The 16,713-nt window shown below is 42.4% G+C and overlaps 1 protein-coding gene across 18 annotated transcripts in view; it reads right to left on the bottom strand.

Moving 5' to 3' along the window:
- LOC128458374 (NACHT, LRR and PYD domains-containing protein 12-like) overlaps positions 1-16,713 on the bottom strand; it is a 135,386-nt gene that overhangs the window by 30,127 nt on the left and 88,546 nt on the right. The gene's annotated exons all lie outside the window — the stretch shown is intronic.

Here is a 16,713-nt window from a genome sequence, read left to right as displayed (position 1 = left end):
ATGTGAGAGACAGAGAATCTGAGAATCTGCTGATTGTTTTCATCAGATACAGAAAAACTACAGAAAATAAAAGCTTTTTAACTTTGTGCTTTTCTAACGATGTTAAATGTTGATGCTGTATGAAGGAACAAAATTAAACATGTGCTGTTGTCAGAAGTGAAGACATCAGCAGACACATGTACAGTGCTGCTCTGACCGGCTGTCTGACCTCCAGCTCCTGGTTTGGATCTTTGTCCACACTGGGGACAGGAGGAGTCTCCTGAAGAACCAGACTGGTCCCAGTATGAGGTGATGCACTGTCTGCAGAACCAGTGTCCACAGCTGGTGGAGACTGGATCCTTCAGGACGTCCTGACACGAAGCACAGCAGGACGACTGCTCCTCCTCAGAAACATGACTCCTCTTCCTCTCCCTGTGAAGACACGTCCTGATAACTCACATGTCACAGTCACAGGTTGTCATCACTTCTGTCAAGGAGGTTTTGTTTTCACCCAGTATGTTTGTGTGTTGGTTGGTTGTTAGTGGGATTATAAAAAACAACAGATTACCAGTAAACTTGGTGGAAGCTTGTGGTCTGTGAACCAGATCGGGGGGGGGGGGGGGGGGGGGGGGGTCCTCTTTGACAGACATGTTCAGAGGACTGATGTTTACCAGTGTGTGGAATTTGGTGCAGATCCAAATCAAAATGAGGCTCTAGTGGATTTCAAAGTGGTTTCATAAGGAGCGTGTTGGTTCTTGGTGGAGGTCTGAGCTCTTTGAGTGATTCTGAGAGATTAGTCACCAACTTCAATGAAGCTGTGTCCTAATGCAGGGGCCACACTAGAGGAAACTAGATCCTCTTCAGAGCAGGTCACAGTAGAAACAGGCTCTTACTCTGTGTGTGAGGGTCCAGGTTCATTACTGAAGAGTAGAGGAGGTTTCATGGACCAGTCACTCTTCAGAGACAGACAGCTGGACCCTGGAGACTCTGCTGTCAGTCTGTGGTCCTGACCTCTGGAAACACAAACATGTTTTATTCAGAACACATCATTCACTGGTTCATTCACTGGTAGCAGGTCTCTTACTCTGTGTGTGAAGGTCCAGGTTCTTTACTGAAGTTTACATCAGGATGTCCCATGGACCAGTCACTCTTCAGAGACAGACAGCTGGACCCTGGAGACTCTGCTCTGTCCTCTTCCTTCTCATAAACACTCATCTTCATTCTGAAACTAAAAATACTGTGAGCTCAAAGGAACCAGGACAAACAAGTTTGTGTCTGCTCAAGAAAACACACACACACACACTCACACACAAAAAACACACACCCTCACACACACTCATCTCTGCAAACACAAACATGTTTTTATTCAGAACACATCATTCACTGGTTCATTCTGTGAGGATTCAGTTTGGAGCTTCACATGTTTGTAGCAGGTCTCTTACTTTGTGGTTGAGGGTCCAACTTGCTCTGAAATGTCCTCGTCCATGTTGCACCGGCTGCGGCTCAGTTGTGGTTCAGGCCACGCTGCTCTTCTAGATATTCAAGGTCTGGTCTATTTCCTTCTGGTTCTGCGCTCAGTTTACAGCAGAACACAGTGAAATGATCTTTCACACCAGTTTCAATGTTTCTGTTGAAAACATCACAAAAATATTTGCAACACATCCTGTAGCCTACCCCTTTCCAAATAAAAGCACTCCAGCTTTTCTGTCGACTGAATCAATTCATTTATTTTTTAAATGTTTTATTGTGAAAAAGATGCAGGGCTTCATTGTTAGTAGGGGAGAGCGTGGTAATATGAGACAGACCAGAGAAATCAAGGGGGTAAAGTGGTCCACTTACTTTTTCCACTTTAAAACTACCTTAACAACACATGTTGTAATAGTTAAAATCCTGACAGCTAGAATGACAACCACTAATATCGGACTAGTAACAGAATCATGGGGATTGGTCAATTAAGCAAATTTATGATTATTATGATTCATGTGATCTCTTGCACACCCTAGCTTACCGGCACATTGTTTCTCTGTCCAATTGGCAGGGACAGGGATATTGTTTTTCTCTGTGTATTCAAATGCCAGTTCACGGCTCTTAACTTGAGCAAGGCCATGGAACTGGTCAGCTAGTTGTTTCAAGTGTTTGGCTCCTCCTCCATCTCATCTGTGAATATTCTCTTTACCTCAGCTACTGCACCCCAGGCTACTGATTTTACTTCCCCTTTCTCCTTTTTCTTTATGAATCTTTTGAGGGTTGTCTTATCAATATTTCTATCCCTTCCAGCTTTTCTTAAGAACTTCTTTCCTTGCATGACCTCAGCGGCTGCACTCTCCCTCTCTGTGAGGGCTGTGTGGCCCCAGGTTGTCTTCCTGGTGTATAGTTTCTTGGCATGATGGCTTTTCTACAATGTTTATGACATTAAATATAAAACATATATAATGTAATATAACACTAGAATATGTTTAAGACTAAACTTAACTTGTGCTTCATGTCTCACTTTATCCCACAGTCACCGTTTTAGAAAAAACAACATCTCTTAGCAATTCAGGCTAATCTTCAGCTAGCATCAATCACATGGTTTTATATGTTGGAAGTTCACCAACATGTATGATATAAGTTTTTCTACCTGATTCAATTTGTTTTGACACAACAGTTGATTAAGTTCAAAGCAAGAAAATTTACTTTTACATGCAAAAAACACATTTTTGTGAAAAAACATACTTTCCACAGCACCAGCACCAACTTCTCCTTCATGGCAAGGGGGGAATGGGAGGGGCTTGAAAACATAATGGTCACATGACCACGAATGTGTACAGGGGGTGTCTCACATTACCCGATGTCCCACATTAACCCACTCTCCCCTACTACTGGTATTTGTTTGAGTAACCAGGACTTCTTATATACAAGGAAATACAGTGATCACATCAGAAACCTCAGGTGACAACAGAAATATGAAGCTAAAATAAGAAGGCGATGGATGAAGGTGGATGGACGGACGATGAAGGAGTGCCTGTGTCCCCCCCCCCCCCCTTCTGTCTCTCACAGCTGATGATGAGACGCTCATTGAAATGAAACAAGCTGCCGCTGACTTTCTCTTCTTCCTATGAACTTCCTTTCCACCCAGTGATCTACTTTCACTTGCTCTCTCTCTCTCTCTCTCTCTCTCTCTCTCTCTCTCTCTCTCTCTCTCTCTCATGTCTTTCCTGACAGGTGACCATAGGAAGCCTCAATCACTCACTAGATTTATAGATTTATAGGTGGACTATTGTACAACAATAAAGGTCCCTTGTCATTTGTTAATCCACCAATAAACCTGCATAGCCATAAAAAAACTTTGAATAACACTCAAACCAATAAACTAAATTAAAATGAATCAATACCAGCTTGTAAAAGTTCATGTGACCTTCAACCCCCGGCCACTAAGAGAAGGAAACTCAACATCTAGAATCATGTTCACGTCATAGAGGCTGGAAATGAATTACAGAACTTTATAGACAGTTAACCTGAGAGCACATCAGTCAGCAGCTTGAAGCAGCACTCTGTATCTCCACTCAGTTCTATGGCTTTGTGCCCAAATGAAGGTCAAACAAACAAGCTCTTCAACTTTATATTCACTTTAAAACTCACACAAAACCAGTATGAAGTTGAGTATGTGTGTGTGTGTGTGTCTCTCTGTGTGTGTGTGTGTGTGTGTGTGTGTGTGTGTGTGTGTGTTTGTGTGTACTCACACCTCAGCCAATGAGTCCAAAGCTTTACTGGGATCCAGTGAAGACTCTCCACTGGTTGGTGACCACTGCTGTAACGTACGATTGTGAAAACACGTTGTGTTATTAAACAATTGAACAGATGAAGATATATCGTGAAACTCTGAGTTAACTCTGTTAATTAGTCCTTTGAAGTCTCTTTGATCCAGACCTGCTGTTCACATCTGTCTCTGGGAACCGATCACATGACGTCTGTCACCAGGTGTGAACTGACAAACTTAGAGTCATGTGATCAGCAGACGGATGTTAACAGCAGGTTTGAGAGTGAGACAGTGAAACTTTCAGAAAGTTGTGTTCACACTCACCTGCTCACTTTCCTTCCTTCTGCTCGTCCAGGTGAAAATGGAGTCTGACCGCTCCCTGTCCTCATGCTCCTTCTCCCCGTTGAACCAGTTCACTCTTGAAATCACCCAGTTCAAAGTCCAGTTCATACCCATGAAGATGAACTGGTTCACAGTTCATGTTTTATTGTGATGTTATGATGTAGATAACAAAGTTAGGATCATGTATTCAGTTAATAATGGACGGTGTCAGTTTGCAGAGACCTTCAAGACCAGTACCAGTGTAGGTGTGTGTTTGAGATGGATATTACTGGGTTTGAATGGTTTCACCGTCAAACCAAAGGACTGATTCAGCTCTGCTGTTACAAAGCAAGTTTCAGGAAATCAGTCCTTCTCTTCACGATGAGCTCACATCTGTCAGCGTAACATCTGTGATCCCTGCCTTCATCCATTAGTGCAGAGACTGAAGCTGTGCCTCGCTCACCCTGCAGCCGGCCAGCAGACACACTGCTCTCTGCATACGAGGCTGATTCTCCGGTGCATCACTGGTAATTAAATTAAAAATTGTTCCTATTCCAAATCCAGGCCCAGTGTCTTTTGGGTCTGGGTTCGCTCACCGTCCTGGTTCTGTCCAGACCAATCTGTCCGAGGGATCCAGGGTTTGGTTTCAGGGCTTTAAAGACCCAGAGGAAACCAAACAGGAAGGAGATAATCAGTGGAAGCAGAATAAAACAGAGCATGTGTTTAATCTCACAATCAGTGACAAATTCACAAAAACAAATTTCCTCTGCAACGTCATGAAACACAGGATATAACACGTGAAATGAAGTTAGTAAAGTTCCTGAGTGTAAACACCACCCCCTGCTGGGGATGCAAGGACACTCCACATACTGCACTAGGTGTTGATTAGAGGTTAGATCTTGAGTCAATGAGTCAAACATTAAAAAGAAGAAGAACATCCGGTTTTATGAGACAGGATTAATTAGATAATGACAAACAAAATGAAATTGTAATTAACAAAGACCTCCTCACTCATCATGTTTGATTTATCATATAAAAAATACTGAGATGACTCCAGAAAAAAGATCATTTTCACATGCTGAAATCTGCTTCTTCCTCTAGATGGTGGATAGCTTCAGAGCCGTGTAGATCAAGTTGACGGTGGTGCAGTGGAACCCGATCAGGGCGCAGAGGCTGGACAGCCCGTGGTACCGGAGGAACGTGCTCCTGGACGCTCGGTACTTCGGGTCCTGCTCTTTGAGTTTGGCGTACGCTGCTCTCAGGCTGCCCCGGCCGATCTGGTTCCCCAGGCCGTGCTCCGTCTCCACCTGCCTCATCTGGAACATGACCTCTGTGACCTTCGGACCGAACCAGCGGGCGTTCAGACCCGCCGTGACAGGCACCACAGAGAACAGAACCATCTGCAAGACCACAAAGGATGAGGTAGTTAACTGCAAGGTAACGTAAAGATGATTTCCCTTTTAATAATGTTTAAAATCCATCATCAGATATTAACGTCCATGCACAACTTTGTCTACAAGTTGTCTTTCACCACAGCAGGAGAACATCTAGAGTTCGGTGCATGACTGAAAGCAGCTCTAGAGATGTCACATTCACTGTGTGTGTGTATCATAGGTGTGACGCTCTACCTGCACGGTGTGGTGCCAGTCCAGCACCTCTCTGGGGTGGAACACAGCGTACACAGCCAGGCTGAGGAGGCTGCTCCCCAGCAGGAAGTGGAAGTACACAGGAAACAGTTTGCACCGGACGCTGAAGCGATGCCGAAGCGACACTTCAGCGCAGCGCCAAGCCTTAAATAACCATCCACTCCCATGTTAAACCTTTGTGCCGGTCACACCGGAGGCTGAAGTCCCCTTCTGTTGTCCTGGAGTTTTAATTTGACCAATGACATTATTAAATGTCCCCCTCTGCCCATCCACTAAGGCCACACAAGCAGTGATACAGATAAAAAGAGAGAGAGAGGGGGGGCTACGTATTCTCCACATAGGTTTGAGTGGAGAATACGTAATTTACCCCCGACACCCGACATTTAACGGAGCAAACAGCGAAGTTCTTCAACATGGATGACATTAAATTACTAATTGAATTGGAGAAGTACAGTGAGTTGTGTGATCCTCGGAACATGTTGTATAAAGACAACACCAAGGAGGACACATGTTGGGACGCTGTTGCTTAATGTTGGAGCAACAAGTAAGTATATGCTTTTAATCTACTGGATCAACGGGTGATATTATTAGCGCTGCCCGGCGGTTCAGCGTCGCTTCAGTGTCCGGTGTGAACAGCCAAGCTCCGGGGCGATAGGGATTAGCGCGGTGCTTTGGCGTCGCCTCCACGTTCTGTGTTCCTCTTTCAAAATGAATGCGCTGTCGATGTCTTCTAAAACAGACTCAATGGCAGCATCTACACATCTCAGCTCTCCAGCGGTGGGCATGTTTGTTGAAAACGAATTCAACCCGAGGGCACTTTGATGACGTGGTTGATTACGTTACCGTTGATCATCTGTCCATCATCGTATAAAGCCCGCCCTGACAATCTGATTGGCCCGGTCGGGCATAATTTCTCCTCAACGGAGCGACTCCAGACCGAACTTCCCGACCTCAAATGTTGTGGGCGGGGCTAAGTTCGTCTGGCATCCAGGCTAAAAAACACAGGAACCAACACATTCATTAAAAATTATAGATAAACAAATAAACAATTCTGATGTCAACACTAATTTATCTTTATACGTTTGTAAAATAAAACATTTTCACGTGCTCAGAAAACTTTGTAGATATTCAATAACTTCTCCCCATATTTTAAAAAGATGTTATATAGATATTAAATCACTATTGGGACTTTAATGTAGACGTGATAACAGCTAATTGTTTTCCTTGTTTTTTATGATGATGATAACAAGAATATGAATATGAAGCGGTTGATAACCACTAACCAAAGCAGTGTGTGTGTGTGTGTGTGTGTGTGTGTGTGTGTGTTAGTGTGTGTGTGTGTGTGGTGACTGTATGAATCACTCTGAGCAGCCTCTATCTTTTGATTGATTGCACTTCCTGTCAGGATCTGATGTTTTCACCCTGAATCCATCACTGAGATCAGACTCTTGCATCTTAGGTCCACATGAGACGTGATGGAGTAAAGCTGCTTGTTATCATTAATAATATATAAAGTCATCATATTACTGCTGGGCTGCTCTGCACTATCACTGCAGCTCCAAACAACTGGGCCCTGCACCAGTGGCTGCACTGAAGTGTTTTCTGACACACAAACGTGCACGCTCTTTTCTTTGTGTTGCTCAGGAATGAGGGAGGAAGCTGGAACTCAACAAATCCCAGGCACTTCCTTTTCTGTCCTTACTTCCTGGTGTTGTGCTCTTGAGGAACTTTGAAACAGCTTTTCTTCCTGCTCGTTGAATGATTTACTCGTTGCTAAATGCAGATGTTTGATATTTTTTTGACAAGCTGTGTCATGGATTTTAATAATTAATATGGAATCACTTTCTCATGCCGTGAGGAGATGAGTGGATAAACCTGTTCTGTGGTTAAACAAGGTTTGTTTCCTGTCTCCACTGCAACAGATGCTATTATTTTTAAGGCCTGATCCCAGTGGAGGAGGCAGCATGAGTTGCATTGGGAACAAACCTCATCCCTTCTCTTCCAGTCCCTGAATTTTATATTGAAATGAGTTCATTGTGTGAGCATCTTGAAATAAAGATGAATAGATTTGAAACAACCGCTGGGGGGCGCTAACACGTCACAGAAACAACATGAGAGAGAGAGAGAGAGAGAGAGAGAGAGAGAGAGAGAGAGAGAGAGAGAGAGAGAGAGAGAGGTGTTAAATTTTAACCTTAATGTAACCAAACACTAAACTGAATCTGAAACTACTGATTTCTGCTCCTTTACATTCAGGATCAGAGGTTTTGTGTTTTGCATTTAAATGGTTTTGTTTGGTGAATGAATGAAATCAACTGATAAAGAATGTTTGTATTGAGACATATTGATCAGATGTAGAAATTCATTACGAGCACAAGCTTTTCCTTATAAGTATAAAGTATATTCCATAAATGTGTTTGATGGAATTCTAACAGATCCTTTGGACGACGTGTTGTTCACACTTTGTGTTTGGTCACATGACACCAGCCTGGTGCACAGCTCCATGAAGAGATGATGGTCTCACTCTGCTGCAGAGGAAGTGGACCTCAGAGCTTCAACATCTGCTGGACAGATGTTAGAGCAGCGTGTTCATGAACATGGCGTCACAGTCACATGTTACACTGACACACGTGTGTTGAGGATCATCACAAAGTCACATGATGACCTCTCCACACAGTGAGAACTGGAGCCTGTCAGGAACTGACTCTGTCAAACATTTCTTATCCTGAAGTCTCAAAGAACTGAGACGGGCTTGAACAGGAAGTGACATCATCATGTTGAGACAAGTGTCTCCACAAAATAACACAAACTGTTCAACAGAACAGGCCCAAAATGTCCACTGTCTTCAGGACATCATCTCTCAGACACTTTCTGTCCCTTGTCTCTACTGGGAACCTCCCATCATCAATTATTTCCCAGCATGCAGCTGTTCCCAGAGGCCTGCTACAGTCTCCCCCTGGTGGTTGTTCTGAGGTGGTGGTTGAGAACGTTTTTCTTCTGCTTGTTTCCATTATGTCAAACTGGTGATTTTGTTCTTTTACCTGCACCAAGGACGAGATGTTTCCACCAGTTGGTTTGAAGAGGAAAGAAAAGCTGAGTCATGATTCCAGTGAAGTCGGTGGAAGGATGTTTATTGAACATTAAAGCAGAGACAAGTAGAAACAGAACTTTTCTCTCTGAGATGTTTTTCTTCTCGTTACATCTGGTTTGTGTCGTCGCCAGGCTTTTAAACTTGAACTCGCCTCCGGCGATTGGACAAGCGTGTTTGTTGATCCAGGATTTGAGAAGGAATAATTAGACACTTATACATGAAGTTCTGGAAATTGAACATTTATTGTATTCACTGAAATACTTACAGAGAGTCTCTGGGGTTCTGCCGGACACGTCACCAGGTTCAGTGGATCATGTCGAGAAGAAGCCCCGTTCAATCCTAAGTCCACAGTATATATAATCAGACACAGGGTGGGCACAGAGGCGGTTCTTTTTCTTTGAGGGAATTCATCTGGCCAGTTATTGGCCAGATGTATACTGTTTCCTCAAAGTGCAGTTTTTTGCAAGCACATCACTTTCAACTGACCAGGTGTCCCACCACTGTGGCCTTGGCAAACAGGGAGCCTGCCACAGTGGAGAGACCCAGCAAATAATACTTTTCCGGAGGATTTCATATCTTTTTCTCACCATATTTCATGAAGCACCTTATTGTATTAGTTCTGGCACGTCCTCTCTCTTTTCTGAGCATCCGTGCTTTCATTATTTCAAATCTCAAGATGAATTTCCATCACACACTTTTCTCCGAATTGTATTTTGGGTCAGATTGACATTCAGGTTGACACCTGCTCTTTCTGTGGTCGTGCTCTGGGCCTGACCCTGCGTCTGAGTCAAAAAGATTATACATCATTCTAACTAAAAGTAACTGTTGTAGCATTATTGATTATATGGATTATACAGCTAATATTTGTTCACAGGATATAGGTAAAATATAATCACAAGATACAGAGAAACATAGATATCTCAACAATCCCTCTGTTGACATGTGTTATTCACATGTCACTAAAATCAGGGTAAGGCTCCCAGCATTTCATCGGGCTATTGCATGAAGTATTAAGTTTAGGGGTTCTAACGACTGTTCTACTGCTCCTGTGAGAGATATTGTGTCGGGAAAGTCAAAACCGTGTCCTGTAAGGGTCCATACATCACCATTTGGGGCTATGTGACTAATCATAATTGAGCATCAACTTATTGGGGAAGTCCGAAAGCAGGGGTCAGAACGACTCAGGGGACAGTCTGTAACGCAAGAGCAAAGGCATGGTCAATATCTGGTAAGTTGTCACCATCTGGGCAGAAATCATAAGAAACGCAGTCCCTCATCTCCTCAGAGTGAGCTAGCAGAGGCAGTTGTAATGCACGTTCAGTGTCATTCTTTTGTATCGCAGAGTCTATGACACGGATGCACAGGGCTCGAATGCAGGGAACACAACAACATCCGCAGATGGCGAACAGGGCTGTGAACACTGCGACAGATAGTATGAAGGCCGAGACCAGTTTAGACCATTTGCCAAAGAAGTTAGACATAAAATCATCCCATGGTTTCACACCAGAGTGTTCCTTCATTTCCACAGAGAGTGAACGCAGTCCATGGAGTGCTTTAGATAAGGTACCGTCTGGGGCTGTGTTGTTAGGGATGAACGTACAACATTGTGCACCTATCATAGCACATACACCCCCTCTCTCTGCTAAAAGGAAATCAACTGCTACACGATTTTGAAATGACATCAAGGAGGTGGCAGACAGCTGTTCGTGTACCGCTGATACTGCGTCTCTGGTGAAATTTGACAAGCGTTGGATGTTATAGTGGAGATAGTTGATTCGGTCGACATTTTTGATGGGAGTAACTGGGAACATAGCACTAATGATAGGCATGCTCTCAAATCCTGCTGCAATGTTATCTGCCAGTTTATACTCATCTGGGACCCCCCGGGGAATTCCTATAGCATCCATATACACCGGACTACTGGAAAAAGCATCAACTGATCTGCGTGCCCTAGGGTGTAAGTCGGCTGCTTGGGATAACGCGGCTTGAACTTCATTGGATGCTTGAATTACAGAGATTGGTGATACAAAGGAAACCAACGCGCATGTGCCGAACCAATTCGGAGGAAGCCAGCCGAACACTTTCTTCCCTCCGCAATACCACCAGACATCAGAGCGGGCCACAGTAAGAGACAGTGCTGTGGTGTTGCTGGTGAGATTGAGCATGGTGTGACAGTGAGTAGGGTTAAGGTGTCCCATTAAACGTGCTGGGTGGCTTTCCTTAGAGCGGGTTATACAGGTGAAATTAACCCCTTTGTCTAGTCGATTACTGAAGAATGGTGGTGTGGCATTTTGTGGGGTCATGGGATACCAGTCGTCATACTGTTTGCATCTGGGTGAGGGAACATGTTTCCCCATTATGTTCAATAGACAGTGTATGTCAGGAGTGCCTTCAGATACATGTTCTGTGGTACTTATACTGGTGTATTCGAATGGTGTGGGAACCATATGCAACACAGGTCGGGGGCCGGAACACACAACACAATCAGAAAAAGAGGAAGATCTAGCAGCTTCCTGGGCTAGCAACAGCCAAGTATTGGACATGTGATACCCTGTCTCTGAACCAAGAACGTTATCATAGGTCAGATCATCTGTGACGAAGGCCAGGACACCGCTTCCTTGGGGCACGGGTTCAATGAAAGGTGAGAAAGAGGTCGTGTTAGAGGGAGTGGACGCATCTGGCCAAGTCTGTTCTATCATGAGTTCCACTGAGGGATAACCTTTGACGTAAGCCGTTAGGGACAGATAGAGGGAGGAGTACTTTTCCCCGCGACACTTCCAACTTGAGCAAGTTTGTTGTGTGATTTGGGAGATGTTTTGTTTTGTTAGATCGACTGTAAGTAACAGATATGATCCCCCCTCCTCTTGGGGTTGGATCACTCCCCGAGCTAGTCCCACCAGGTTTTTTATTTTTTTACAAAACCAGGCCGAAGGCCTTGGCTCCCAGTCTGTGCCAGAATATGCGACCGTGTAATCCCATCCTTTCATTGAGACTGGATTTACATAATATTGTGCGTATCTGTAAGTGGGACAATCGAAATGCCGTCTATTTGAAATGTGATGCGTGCATTACCTTCTACCGTAAGACATATGGGTTCATTCTTAGATGTGGTGCCGGGTCTAGAACAGGTTTTTACCTTTGGTGCGGTGGAGCCAGAGCGCTTGCTCCGAGAGTGATGTTCTGGTTTGTGATATTGCCGAGTAGGATTGGTCAGGAAAGGGGTGGTGGGGGTGATATGAGAGGCGGCAGTTGGAGTCGTGGGGGACGTGGTGGAGCTTGAGTTTAGTTTCTTTTCGAACCATAGCAGAGGAAATACAATCACTAAAGTGATAATGGTCAAAAACAGTACTGTCCCCCTAAACCCACATAACCCAGGGTGTCTGAAAGGATGCCAAGGTCTTTGTCTTGGTTCCATTTTTCCTTATATTTTATTAAAACACATGCAGAGAAAATTAAACAGAAGAAACAAAATTAAACTTAACACTATCGATTCTGTTAAATGATTTAAAATGAATAGAAAAATTTAACACAAAAGGTAAAAATAAAACTAATACTGTGGACTCTGTTAAATGATTAAAATGAATAGTAAAATAGGAAATCAAAGTTAAAACTCCGGCGTCGGTTCACAGGTCCCGCCGAGAAGATCTTTATCAGTGTATGAGAGGAGGTGTGGTGTAGCTCTGAGAGGTTACTAGCACTTCAGGCTGTATCAGTTATAGTGTGTCCCAAGGTCTGTGTGCGTACTTGGGAAACTGGAGCGCTTTATCAGTGTGTGAGAGGGGGTGTGGTGTAGCTCTGAGAGGTTACTAGCACTTCAGGCTGTATCAGTAGTGTGCCTGGGGGAAGTGGCAGAGACCCAGCAGAACGCATCAGCACATCAGAACGCATCAAACAGCCGGTGTCTGTAAGATTTTATAACAGTAGGTCTTGGTTCTTCCTCCTCGAAAGTGCGCACGCGTAGTCCATCCTCTTGGCATTTGGAATAAGGAAGTGAACAGTAGACACTCTCAAGGCCTTGACACAGCTGATGCCATGAGGGCCAAACTGTTGTTGTTGGAGAAAGGGTATTATTGTGTTCCTGCTATATCGGCTAAAATGTTCTGTTTGTACAGAAATTCGAAACAACTAAGCCAAAACAACGAAACAGAACTGTGACCCACATACATTCTAATTTCAAGATGACACAGTAGGAAGGAAAAGGTTATTTAGTTATGATTTGTATAAAGGCCTAATATCTGGCTCAAACTGCTCATGCTTCCACCCCCCCTTTAGTTGCAAATAGTTTCAGTCAGACCCCCACTATATAGAATTAATCAACCCTAACAATCCCTCTTTTCACACCATTTAATGGTGTGAACCACTTACTGGGGAGTTCATGTACCCCTCAACCGTCATCCCATCCAGTGCAAACTCGTCCTCATACATCATCATCATCGTCGCATCGTCATCTCCATCGTCCTCAGCTTCCTCAGCTTCAGCTCCACAGCATCCTTCATCAGAGCCGTGGCGATCTATTCAGCAATTTCAGAGTCTACATCCTTGTTGTGTCATGGTGCGTAGAGGTGGAGAGGGCACTGGTCACCCAGCCACCAGGGGCAGTTTGGAAAAAAAAAAAAATATTTTAAGAACTTCCTATAGCAGTGCACACACATAACCCTCTCCTGCCAGTAGCAGATCCAGGGCCATTCGTTTATATGTGACAACACAGGTTACAGGAGCAAGCTGTTCAGATATCAGCTTCTGTCAGATCTGCTCCAGGAACAAAATTGTCAAGAATTGTCAGTGAGGCTTTTTTAATTTTAAGAGTCAGTGATCTGGATCTCAGCCTTGTAAAGATCCTTTCGTGGAATTGATACTCGCCTACAGGCCAGGTGTTTAAGCTTGCACTGTACAAGCCAGGCGCAGGGCGTGGTCGGTCAGGGTGGAGGAGGTGGAGTTGACACCGGATGGGAGTGGGTTGTGGAGACATGGAGCCCAGATCCCAGAGATTGAAAGGAAAACAAACTGAAAAGTGATTAATATGCTGCAGTGCGTAACTGAGTTTACAGTAAATTATATAAGCTTATATTTGAAAAGGAAAATAAACAAATAATCAAAACGAGACATACAGGTAGACCCATCTTTTTTGGTCAACAATTTCTTTACAATTTTGAGGAGTAATAGCCAAATAAGTGGACATTAAAAAATAAAAGATTCAAAAAGTGGCAGAAAAGCGACAGAAATCTTTGGCATTTCATGAAATATTAAATGATTAACAAGCTGAATTTCAATAAGCAGCAAATTTAACAGCATTTGAGTATTTGTGTTCAAACCATTTTCCAAAAGTCATCGACTGCTTCATTACATCATAATTCAGAAGCTTTGACGTCAAACTGCCCTGTGGTAAAACAGGCATCACATACAAAGGACAAATGTGTGAGACAGCTGAAACAAAACAAAACAAAATTAATAAAAGTCATTCTGCCACACTTTCCTTTATGATAAAATAAAAACAAAAAGTAGAGCTTAACAACCTCTTTCAAATTAAGAGCATTGGATGTTAAGATTATTGGTGAAACAAAAACAACAAAAATAAATTCCCTTCTTCTGGTTCTTTAAAAGTTAAAGTGTTGCAAAGTAATTAAAATATAATTATTGATATGGTATTCAATCAAGTGTGTAAACAAGGGGGCTCGTACTATGGTTTGTGCTTTTCATTTAAGATGAAACACGCTATGAGTTAAAGTGTTTAAGACATCTGTCGCTTTAATTGGAATAAGATTTATACTTCTTTCAATGGTGAAACATATTTATTTTTAGGTCGCAAGAGTCTAACAATAATTACATGGAGGGTGAATCAAACTCCTATTTTAAAGGCCAACTGTAAATAGATTAAACATGTCTTGATTATTTAATCTTAAATGGATGATTTGAATGTAGAATTAAAGCAACTGCAGGTGAAACCAAAAAATTGCTCATACAGAAAGCACATGAATGATTTTCAGCTCTAAGAAATACAAGTAAACAGAACAGCATTTCAACAAACAAAGAGTAGAGATAGATTTCCCCTTCTCATCAAACCTGAGCAGAGCAAAGCAAGATCAGCTCTGTCTAGCTTCACGGGGCTCATTGCATCAGAGAATCAAGTTCTCCATACTACAAAACAAAAACAATTATCATCTTCATTGTCACAAAACCATAGTTGAGGGTGACACTTTTGTAAAGATGTAAAATGGCTAAAAAATAATACAAAACAGAGAAAGAAAAATTAAAAAAAAACAAAAAACATTGCACATTAACTGTACCTAGAGATGGAGTTTTAAAGGGAACATTAATGTGATTTGGTTAATCACTCATCCTTGAAGTTATATTCCGAATCAAATAATAAATTGTATTAAACTGGTGTATCCTATTATCCCTGCTGTGTCAGTTAAAAAATGAGAATAAGCTATTTAATTATTGGATTTTGTGTAATAATTTGGAGGCCAAAAGCTTTTCTCCGTTCCTCTAATGGATTGGATATATTGGAAAAATCCAAAATAACAAATTGGTACCAAAAGTGTAAATTTAACAATGTCTTTTGGAGTTTTTTACTTCTGAATGAAGCAATAGTAAAAACAAACAAACAGACAAACAAATATCCAAGCCTCCTTATGATCTCAACGCCAGTTGCAAGCTGTAAAGCTTGTGGCCTTTCCCAGATGGCTTTCCGACTCTCAAACACTCTTATCTCCCTCCTTTCATCCTGTGCACTTACAAAAACGTTCTATTCCCACTTCTCTTCCCCTATTTTCTTTGCCACTCAAGTTTTACATTCTATTATTCATCTCAGAGCAAGATATTACTGAATTGAAACATCTCACTCCTATAGATCTTTCTTATTCCTAAACATAGCTTTATCTTTCTCGTCCTTAGTTCATCTCTCAAACCTTCAGTCAACATTCTTTTACTTTCTTTGGCAAATCCTTTACACGTTTACCCTCACATCCATACATACAACATACATCAAATGGCAGGCGTATATCGCCTCTAGTCTAGTTTTTGTATTATTTCTGTCTTTCCTCTGTCAGTCAGTCGGTTTTCTCTCAGTCTCAGTCAGTTTTTTTCTGTGTCTCAGTCCGTTGTTTCCCTCTCTGTCTCAGTCAGCAAGCTGACCTTGACTCTTTTTCCTCTCCTCCTCTCTCGTTTTCACAGACACACTTTTTCATTCACACTAGTTCTTTCAGAAAGAACTCCCTATATTATATAATCAATATTAATTTATAATTATTATATTAGTAATTCTTTCCCTTTTAGTACCGACAGCCTATGTGTTATTGGGGGAATTGTGTGTTTTTTTTTTTTTAAATGACTGGGATCATCCATCCCTGTTTAATCCACCTGTGTAATTTTCTCTGTTCCTCTTTTCTGGCTTTGTCACGATCCACAGAGTGTTCTATGGCTTTTAAAATGACCGCCTCTATTTTATTACAGCAGGTCGACATTTTATTTTCTTTCAAAAGGGCCAAATGAATCACCTCCTGGAATGTTGCATTAGTAGTCGTCATTTTGTTTGTTTCTTTAACTACTTTTTTCACAATTTTTATCAAATACTGTTGGCAGAACTTAGATGTGGAGGACGCATTGCCATATGCACTTGGTCAGAACAGGAAGCTTCTACTACAGAAATAGTTTCAGTAGCGCCTGTTCTCTGGGTGTTTAACACAACCAAAATACACACTTTTCCACAATCTATTAATATTCTGCCAATATCTATTCCAACCCTCAATACCCTTTCAGAACTGTGACTCAAAACACTCTTTGTGTTCGTAATTACCTTGATGTCACAGGAAACCACCCCACACTTTTCCCCTTTAATCCCAGACTAGGAAATCCCTGATTCCCTTTTTCACTTCATATCTGACTCCGGACACAGATATGAGTGTGGCCCCTGGCCATAGGATCCCAGATCCTTTAAATTA

Source organism: Pleuronectes platessa, chromosome 16 (assembly GCF_947347685.1).
Source record: "Pleuronectes platessa chromosome 16, fPlePla1.1, whole genome shotgun sequence".
Classification (NCBI taxonomy): Eukaryota; Metazoa; Chordata; class Actinopteri; order Pleuronectiformes; family Pleuronectidae; genus Pleuronectes; species Pleuronectes platessa.
This window is presented reverse-complemented; position numbering and strand designations above follow the sequence as displayed.